Source organism: Ochotona curzoniae, unplaced genomic scaffold, assembly GCF_017591425.1.
Source record: "Ochotona curzoniae isolate NIBS_2020 unplaced genomic scaffold, NIBS_Ocur_1.0 scaffold_3835, whole genome shotgun sequence".
Taxonomy (NCBI): Eukaryota; Metazoa; Chordata; class Mammalia; order Lagomorpha; family Ochotonidae; genus Ochotona; species Ochotona curzoniae.
In genome coordinates, this window is record NW_024467114.1 from 28,158,143 (window position 1) to 28,168,320 (window position 10,178).

Genomic DNA, 10,178 nt, shown 5'->3' on the forward strand with positions numbered 1-10,178 from the left:
ATGTAGAAGTAGAGTTGAAGATATTATTATTTTGGTGCAAAATTTGCTTGTAGATTCATGCATTTAAAAATTCATGTGTTTTTTTAAAAAAGCTTTTTCAAAAAATCATTTGCACATGCACACAGAGTGCACAGAGAGATATCTTCCATCTGCTGGTTTGCTCTCCAAATGAGCTGAACAACAGGGCTGATCTGAGCCAACGCCAGAAGCCTCGGAGTCCATCTGGGTGGATGGCAAGGGTTCAAGTACTTATGTCATCTTCTGCTTCTGTCCCAGGTGCATTAGCAGGGAGCTGGATTGGATATGGAGCATGGAAGTGAACTGCACAAAGAACACACAAAAGACTTATGGGCAGGACAGGGCTGGGAGTTGCAAGGTTTACATGGAAACCAGCCAAGAATGGGATATTTTTTTCTCCTAGGAGAAGATGAAAAAAGGCTCTAATTCAATGCAATGTTTAAGGTTTATTTTATTTTTATTTGAAATGCAAGTATATATAGAGAGACAGAAAAGATCTTTCATCCATTGCTTCACTCCCCAAATGGTCCCAACAGTTCGAGCTGAGCTGACCAGAAGTCAGGAGTCAGGAGCTTCCTCTGATTGTCTCACATGAGTGCAGGGTCCCAAGGATTCAGCCCATCCTCCACTGCTTTCCCAGAACATAAGCAGGGAGCTGGATCAACAGCAGGTGGAAGCATAGCCTACTACAATTGCCCCCTCAATGCAAAGCTTTAAGCTTGAATCCAGTGCAAGAAAATCTCAAAGATCAATTTCCAGGTGCTTTGTTGATTGTTGCAGACAGAAGTGTGAACTGCATTCATTCTGGGCTTTATAGGGGCCGTGAAAGGTTCACACCAAAAACCAAGGTCCTGGGGTGACTGACTCTTCCTAAGCCTGAAGGGGCCCCTACGAGGCCTATGGTGGCAGAAAGGGAACCTCAAATCAGTCATCTCAAGGACTGGAGGAGCCTCCTGGGGAACAGACTGCACTGCCCGTTAACACCACATCCGCTGTCTGTGGTCCAATTACCCAATTAGAAAGGGGGCGTTGAAGAGGAATGGAAGTTTTTAACATTAATCACCGTCTAATGATGGCTGCGCCTGGGAGATGTCAGATTTTATTTGATAGATTCATCCTGAAAGTGATATGTACCCTGACAGTTGAGGAAATTAATGGCTTGACTTTGTGTGGGGGTGACTGACAGGATAAACTAGCTCTGACAGGCTAAATGAAGACAAGGCTGCTGGGGAATGCGAAATGCCAACTTCAGATTTTGGGTGCAACATTTCAAAGGTTCCAAGACTTGCAGACATGTTTCACGGAAACTCAGAGAGGCGACTATCTTGAACAGAGGTTATTGCAGCAGAGTGAAAAATAAGTGACTTGTGAGTAGCAGTCACACACTTTTGCTTTAAAGGCACAGGTTCACGTGGACTCAAATAAGGCAGGGAAGAGCAAGCCCAGTTCAGGTTTATATTTTTGGTGTTGGTGTACGTGCAAATTTCCTGGAGGCCTGGGTCTTTGCATTCCTAGGGTTCTGTATTTCCAGGGTTCTGTATTTCCAGGGTTCCATGCAGGGTGAGCAGCTGTAACGCAATAAAGCCAAACTGTAAAGTAGTTGCCAAACTGTATTGTGCATCCATCAGTGTTGGCTGATTACAGAGTGGGTGAACAGTAACCATTTTCTAACTTATGTAATATTGCGTGACAAACCTGCAAACTATTTTGAGTGTAAGCATGAACTGCAGGGTTCCATGGAACACACATTCCTGAACTTGTTAACCTTCTAGATAATTAAAAAAAAAAACGTTCTAATCAAAACTGTACAGAATTTTCCAGAGCCCACTAGAATAAACCAATCTAACTATTTTCTCAGTATTTTTTAAAGTTAAAAAAAAAGGTATGCATCATTTCCAATTTTCCCTTCTTTTAAAATTTTTCCAACTTGCTTTCATGGTCATCAATTCCTTTCTGAAGTAAAACCTTTTGAAGTGCAATTTTGGACTGAACTTAAGTTCCTATCAAATTTTGGTCTTTCTGGTTGCTGTCACATATTTTTCCTTTGAGGCTATCATTTATACCAAGCCTAATTAACATAGTTTAAATTTTGTAGCTCTGAATCTTGTTAGAAATATGATTTTCCACAAATTTTAGGTAATAGAAAGAAATCTTTTTTTAAAATTGTGTATTTTTATTGGAAAGGCTGATTTACAGAGAGAAGGAGGGACAGAGAGATGTTTTCCATCCACTCCCCAAATGGCCACAATGGTTAGAGCTGAGCTGATACAAAGTCAGAAGCTGCTTCCACGTCTCCCACAGAATTACAGGGTCCCTAGGCTTTGGGCCACCTTCCACTGCTTCCCCAGCCCACAAGCAGGGACTAGCTGGGAAGTGGAGCAGCTGGAACATGAACTGGTGCCCAGGTAGGATGCCCGCACTTGACAGGGGAAGTATTACTCTATTGAGCTACTGCACTAGCCCAAGTCATAAAAGATTTTATCCTGTGTGAATTTAACCACTTTCCATTTTCTTTTGTGTTGGTGTGTTTCTTTCAATGATGTTGAAATTCGAAATGAGACATAAAGCAGAGAAGGCAGGAAAGAGCACCTCCTTCTGATGTCTATGTCAAGGATGTCTGCCTTCGTTCAAGGAGGTGCTTGGTACTGACTGACCGCGGAGACTTAGCACCCTAAATGTCACCAAGACTGAAATCACAAAGGGAAAAGGAAAATCACCTTCATCTACTGAGAAGCCCATGAGTACTGGACTCGAGTTTTCTTGTATCAGATATCACAATAGCTTCCTCTCCTGAAGTTCATCCTCCGAGCCCAGTCCAGGAGGGAAGAAACGCAGGGAACACTGCCTGACATTGGAGGCAGAGCCCGAGGGCCTGTGGGCACCAGCTGCTCTTTTAATTTTTAGTTAATTTTTAAAAGATTCCATGTAATGTGTAGACATGCTTCCAAGAACATACTCTTCTCTTCCTTTCCTCCCTCTTTCTCGTTCTGCTTTCCTTACCACCTTCTGTTTTTAGCCATGAAAATGTCCATTCCCTTGGAGATGGCTGTAGGGCAACATCTAATCCCTAAGAGTCTGATTACAAATTTCTTCAATCTGAAAAGTCTTTTGCTCATTATTATCATGGTTGTCTGTCTTTCTTCTTAACGATTGACTTTAAGGGACAGGCAGGTGTCACTCCTTTATAACAATGTGCAGTTCATTGAAAGAAAACTATCTTCCTATTTCAAGTGTATGCCTTAGAATCTCTAACGATGGGAAAAATGCCAGTTTTTGTCCATCTGTATTTTTACTGGCATTCTTGGAAGAACTTTTTGCTGAATATGGAGTTCTAAGGCAGCCATTACTTTCTCTCAGCATGTATCATCCCAAAACATTCATCTTCTGCTGTTGCTGCTGAGAAAGAAGCCATCAGCCCAACTGTCCCTCATCTATAGGCAACATATTTCACTCTCCCTCTGGGTGATTTTAAGATCTCCTCTTTGTCTCTGAATCTCTGTGGCTTAAACACATATTTAGGTGTCTTCTAAAAATAGATTTATTTATTTATATATATGAAAGGCAGAGTTACAACACAGAGGTGGGAGAGTAGAGGAGAGAAAGAAAGAGATCTTCCATCTGGCGGTTCGCTCCTCAAATGCCTGCAGCTAGGAGCCAGGAACTCCATCTAGATATCCCACATGGGCGTCATCTTCTGCTGCTTTGTGTGTTATAAATGGATCAGAAGTAGAGCAGCCAGGACTCAAGCCTCCATTCATTCATGGTGCCAGAAACTCAGCTGGTTTTCTCCAGGCTTGTGTTTCGAAGATGTGGACTGGAGGCAGACAGTTGTGCTTCTGAAGATTGCCAGGAGTCCTCCCTGACGAGGATGCGTTATTTATGGCTGTGCACCTGTTGGCCATGGTTTTGAGGGTCAGGAACCTTAGCCTTTCCTGCAGGAGTTTGCTGCTGCAGATCCCGGCTGCACCAGCTTTCTTCTGGTTCCTTCGGTCCGGCTTGATTGTGTTAGCCACACGCACTGGTCTCTGTCCGTCTGCATGCTTTCAGCCTCTGTCAGCACAGCAGCAATATATACAAGATCACAGATGTCTGCTTGCAATGCTAACTTCTTCGTGGCTTAACTCCTTCACATGTCATTCACTGCTTTAACCTCAAATTCCATGGGGTCTTATTTTGAAGGCCACTTCTGCTGTCTTTCTATGCCTGAATGCCATTTTTAATTATTCCTTGTAAACTGCTAAACATTTGCTACCTATGATTTTACCCAGTTATGACCAACTGTCATCATTTGTCTTCTAAGGGAAAGTTGAGTTCATTCATTTCTCTCCACCTGCACCTTTGCATCCACAGTCCAAGCTGTCCACGCCACTCACTTACACTTCGGCAACGCAATGACCTCCTAACTGCCCCATTGCCCATACTCCTGAAATGAAATGCCCTGTCTATCCTGCAGACACAAGGATTGCTTCAAAATGTAAATCTAACCCCTTCTCCCAGCATCCCTTCTTTGCCTCTGTTCTTCACACTTTTCAATGACTTCCCACTGGTCTGGAGACAAATACAAACCTTCTTGCTGTGGCATCCTGTGTTTAAGGCCCTGGCTGCCGTTCAGGGCCGCTACTCTGCCCTCCTGGCATGGTAACCCCCTTGAAACTCTTGCCTGGCCTGTCCTCTTTGATGCCCCTTTGATCCAGGGCATTCACACCAGTTGCTCATTCTGCCAGAAAGGCCCTTCCTTTTTCTCATCTTCTGTGACCAAACTCATTCACCCTGCAATCCCATCAATGAAAAGCAAATTCCAGAATCCCATAGAATCTGACACCTTGAGCTCTTCTGGGTGTTTCTGCTTACCTTAAACATCTTAGAACTTTGTTTTTCCTCTTCATGTGCAGGGGACACAAGAGACCAGGCCTGAATCTGTGTAGGGTGAAAAGTGTAGGGAGCAGAGATGCCTCACAAAGCCAGCAAGCCCAGGGCAAGGAGAAGCTGGAAAAATCCCACTGCTCAAAAGTGTGCAGGAGAGAGAGAGAGAGAGAGAGAGAGAGAGAGAGAGAGAGAACCTTCCTTGAAAAGAAAATTCTCCTTGGAGTCCTTGGGGCACAAGGCTGGCCAGCCTGCAGTCTCACACTATTCACTGTTCACACTATTGTCAGGGCCAGGAAAACTGCACGATAAGGATTTGCTGTGGACTTGCATGTCCAGGTGACTGCAGAAGAAAACAGAAATGCTCCCAGGCAACGCATACTCTCACCGGATCCTCAGAGAGCTCCCCCAACTACAGCGCCAAAGCAGCAAGGTCACGGCCAAGCCCAGGAGAGCAAGGCTCTGCAAGCAAGTTAACAGAAGCAATCAATAATGCAATCAGAGCTACGGAGGGAAAACAGGAGACTCAATGGGATCACTTGCCCAGGTATAGCAGAAAATCCAAACAGCAAGTTGCAGAATATCTCCTGGATCATCCTGGAAAGATTTAAAAAAAAAAAAAGAGGAACACAACATCTTATAATATACCTGTGTATTATGTGCAAAGACATAAAGAACGTTAAAGAAATAAATAAATAAAAAGGAGGGCCCGGCACAGTAGCCTAGCAGCCGAAGCACTGGTTCTAATCCTGGCAGCTCCACTTCCCATCCAGCTCCCTGCTTGTGGCCTGGGAAAGCAGTGGAGAACTGCCCAAACCCGTGGGACCCTGCACCCGTGTGGGAGCTTCAGAAGAAGCTCATGGTTCCTGGTTTTGGATTGGCGTAGCTCTGGCTGTTGCTGTCACTTGGGGAGTGACTCAGTGAGCAGAAGATCTTCCTCTCTGTCTCTCCTCCTCTCCGTATGTCTGACTTTGCAATAAAAACAAATAATATAAAAAATAAAAAGGAAAGCTGTATCAAGAGTTCTTAACTAAGAAAACACCACAGATGAAAGTCAGAGTACCAAGTGAGTGCAGAGTACTGAGAGAACTTCCAACCTTCTCTACGCATGCTCCACAATGAAAAGAAAAGCAAATCCAGCCCACGAGGCTAGTTCAAAGAGGCCAATGCAACTCCAGTATTGAAAACTGGAAATCACGGGGTAGCGTCTTTCTCGAACACAGGCATCTATATTAAAGTATTGGTAAACCAAGCCCAGTGACGTATGAAAAAGAATCCATCATGATCAACTGGAATTTATCCTAGGAATGCAAGGGTAATTTTACATTACAAAGCCAATTAGTGCTTTCAGCCATGTTAATAGCACCAGGAAAAACAATATGATGCTTCTGATAAATGAGTTGGTTAAGCACAGTGCATTATTTATAGCATCTGCTGTGTCGTTGTTTAACAAAATTAATAGACACGGAACAGTCATTCAATACAATTTAAAAGCAATTCACGATTCAGAAATAAAATTAAAACTTTGGGGTTAGTGTTGTGACGCAGTGGGTTAAGCCACTCGTTGGGATCCCTGCATCCCATATGGGAGTGCTGGTTGAGTCCTGGTTGCTCTGCCTCCAATCCAGCCTCTGGCTAATGCTCTTGGGAAGCCAGCACAAGACACTCTGGGTTCTTCGGTCTTCTTGGGTCCCTGACATCCATATGAGAGAGCAGGATGGAGTTTCTGGCTCCTGGCTTTAACTTGGCTTCGCCCTGGCTGGTGTGGACACATGGGAAATGAACTGGTAACCAGAAGGTACCTTTCTCTCTCTTTCATTTTCTCTGTATCACTCTGCCTTTCAATAAATAAATCTTTAAAACTCAATGTTTGAAACTTTGACAACTAGGAGGAAAGGAGGAAAAAATTTCATTTTCACTTAGTTTTACATATAATGAATTATAAATCCATAAGATACAGCCAAGAGATGTCAGGGAGGCATGGGGAGAGATTTCCCAGTGGGAATATCAGCATCTTTGTCATCAGCCTCCTGGTGGTGGTGAGCAGTAATGAGAACATGACAAATATAGAACAGGAAGAGGAGAGGCCCAGGGGGAAGCGAGCCTTTAATGTAATGTCCAGCAGAAGGAAATGGGCCCAGGTAGGACAGAGGAAGAGATACTACCCACATGGTTGGAGAAGAACCAGATGACTGGAATCCAAAGGGAAGACTAATTCCAAAGGAAAAAGTGACTGGTAGTGCTAAAATGTGAAATAGGATGGAGAAGAATACATGGAAATGTCTAGGTGTGGGGCATAGTGGGAGGGTAACAGAGAGGTGCCAGAGATGGGCTGGGAGGCATTGTTGGAGATCCAGTGTGGGACGATGGTGGCTTAAATAAAAGAGGAGAGGAGAGGGGAGAGGAGAAAGAAGGGGAAGGAAAGGGAGAGGGAGGGAGAGGAAGGGAGGGGAGTGGAGGGGAGAAGGGAGAGGAGGAACATCACAAGTTTGCTGAGATATGTAATGAAAAAGCAGCTTCTTGGTGCAAGAAAATGTTAAACCCTTGCAGAGTTTTTTTATAATATGTATTTTCCATGAATTTTGCAAGATTTCTGAACTTCATTTTTTTAAAAAAGATGTATTTATTTCAAAAGCAGAGCAACGGAGAGAGAGAGAGAGAAGAGATAAAGAGAGATCTTCCTTCCTCTGGTTTGTTCCCCACATGGACACAATGGCCAGGGTTGAGCCAGGCCAAAGTCTACATATAGCTTTATCTGTGACACCCACATGGGTACAGGGGCCCAAGCACTTGATTTATCTTCTGAAATTTTTCGAAGTGCATTAGTAAGGAACTGGATCAGAGGTGAAGCAGCCAGACTCAAACCAGCACTCACATAGGGTGCTGGCATTGCAGGAAGTGGCTTAACAGCACAAGCCTCATGAACACCCATGTAATGAGCAAGGACTGTTGACCAGTAGCAATCACTGATGGCTTCTAGCTGTCAAGCTAGAGAATGGGGTTGCCATTTCCTCTGATGGCAAAAGAGATGAAAAGGAATTGACTTCAGGACAGAAATCAAGTCTGCTTAGACCATGTTTAAGTTGTCACAGAATAGTCCAGGGCAGTATGGAGTCAGTAGTCAGGGGCAGAGAGGAACTTGAGGCAAGAGTTATGAATTCTAGAATTTTCATACTCAGGCTGATGGACTAGAATATATCATACCAGAGAGAACTAACACAGCCATTCTCTGAAAACACAACCCAAGGTGGTAGAACGAGGAGTTGCCAAGAGCTTGCCAAAGGCATGAGAGAATGAACAGAGAAACTCCAAGGGACAAGTTGTGAGATTTTTCTCCCACTGAACGCGACAGTGCCCCCTTCCAGGAGCTAAGCTACCACCTTTCGTCTTTGGGTCTTCAGTCACCAACATTTTCTTTAATGCTTATATTTGTTTGGTTGGATTTCCACTCCCCACACTGACTTGAATCATACAATGAACTGATTAGGAAGACCCAGGTGAGCATCGGATTGTCTGGAGTGTAATACTATCATGTAAGTGTCTTCTCGCCACCAGGCTGCTGGCACAGGTGTGAGCCCAGCCTGAGCTTACCATGGTGTCATCCCGACCACACCGGCTGCTTTTCTCCCTCATCACTACTGTTTCGCCGTGGCCCCTCATTCACTAATTCCTGACTCACAGTTGGGTCTGCCTAAGTTATGACTTACATTACCTCCCAGCTACACTGCGGCAACAGCCCTCATAATTGGTTTTCCGGCTTCTAGTTTCTTCCCTCTCCAATTTGTCTCTCAGCTGCCAGATTCATCCTTCTGAAACATAGCTTTAAGCCAGTCTCTCTCCAGTCTGTGCCTGAAATAGCTCCCTATGTATAAAACAGTCATCTTCAGGCTCAGAACACAGTGTCATAGGGGTCCCCCAGGATGGGACACCTATAATGCCTGCCCCTCAACCCGAGACTGGTTCAGCATGTATTCCTGTTGTACACATTAGCCTCTGGTGTGTCACAGAATTAGAATTAGAATTAGAATTAGAATTAGAATTAGAATTAGAATTAGAATTAGAATTAGAATTAGAATTAGAATTAGAATTAGAATTCACTCTACTCTAAAGAATAGAGGTGCCACACAGCAAAGTCCTCCAAATATAAGCTCAATTGCATTTCATTTTCATTCCTTTTTTCCCTCTCTATTCTTTGCTCTAGCTAAAAGCCACTGCTCTTATTACCTCTAAGCATTTTCTCATATTACATTCATCACCTCACTTCCTTCCAGCTCCCAAATATCTAAATGCAACCCATTCTTCAGGGCTAGTTAAAGGACACCTTCCCAGGAACCGTTCGCTCGTTTCTCTTTCCTACTAGATCCTGGGAGCATTGTGTCAGCTCCGCTTTTAAGGTGTTGAGTTCCTTCTACATTATTTATACCATACACATTAATGTGTGCCCCTAATTTAGGGCATGAGCATCCACAGCTCCCCAGGAGCAAAGTCATATGAAGCACCTGTTACAGGCAAAATGCAATTCTGGATGCTGGTGACAGAGCAGGAAATGACACACAACCTCTGTCCCTAAGGAACTTCGATGTGGGCAGAGAGCAGTGTCTCAGATCAGACAGAAGATCTCATGACTAAGCTGGAGCCTGATCCCAGTCCTGGTGATTTCAGAGACAAGTGCTCTGGATCCAGGGATCAACCAATGCAGAGGCCCTGTGCTGAGAGCTAGCTGGGGAAACAGCAAAGGGGCAGATCCCCAGGGGCGAGGGAGTAGGATTAAGCTGATAGGGAGGAAACGAAGCTGGAGAGAAGTGACCCTGTGTGAGAATTTGGGTTTGAAGTCTTTTTTGTATTCATGGAATTCCTTGAGTACCCACGTGTTTTTAATAGCAGACAGTCTGTTACTTGGCCCTGTGTCTTCTCTTCTAGCCCAAATTGTAAAGCTCGGCCCATATCTGAGTGCTAGGAGAGGCAGAGAGACAGAAAAAAAGGCAGAGCAAAGAGAAAGAAAAGTCTCATTTCCGATTTCCTGCCCACTTGCCTGCAGAGTCCCCCAGCAGTTTCTCCTGTGAGTGGCAGGAACATAATTCCATCAGCTACTGTCTGTGAGGGTCCACATGAGCAGAAAACTGGAACTAGGGGGACAGCCGAGTCTGGAACCCAGGCACTCCAGCATGGGATGCACAAACTGCATCTTAACATTCCTTCCAGCTGTTATCTTTTAACAGCATGTTCTCACCATCTTCCTGAAGCCCATCTGTGTGTTTGGCACAAAGGCAGGTCCCCGTAACCTGTTCACCTGAAGT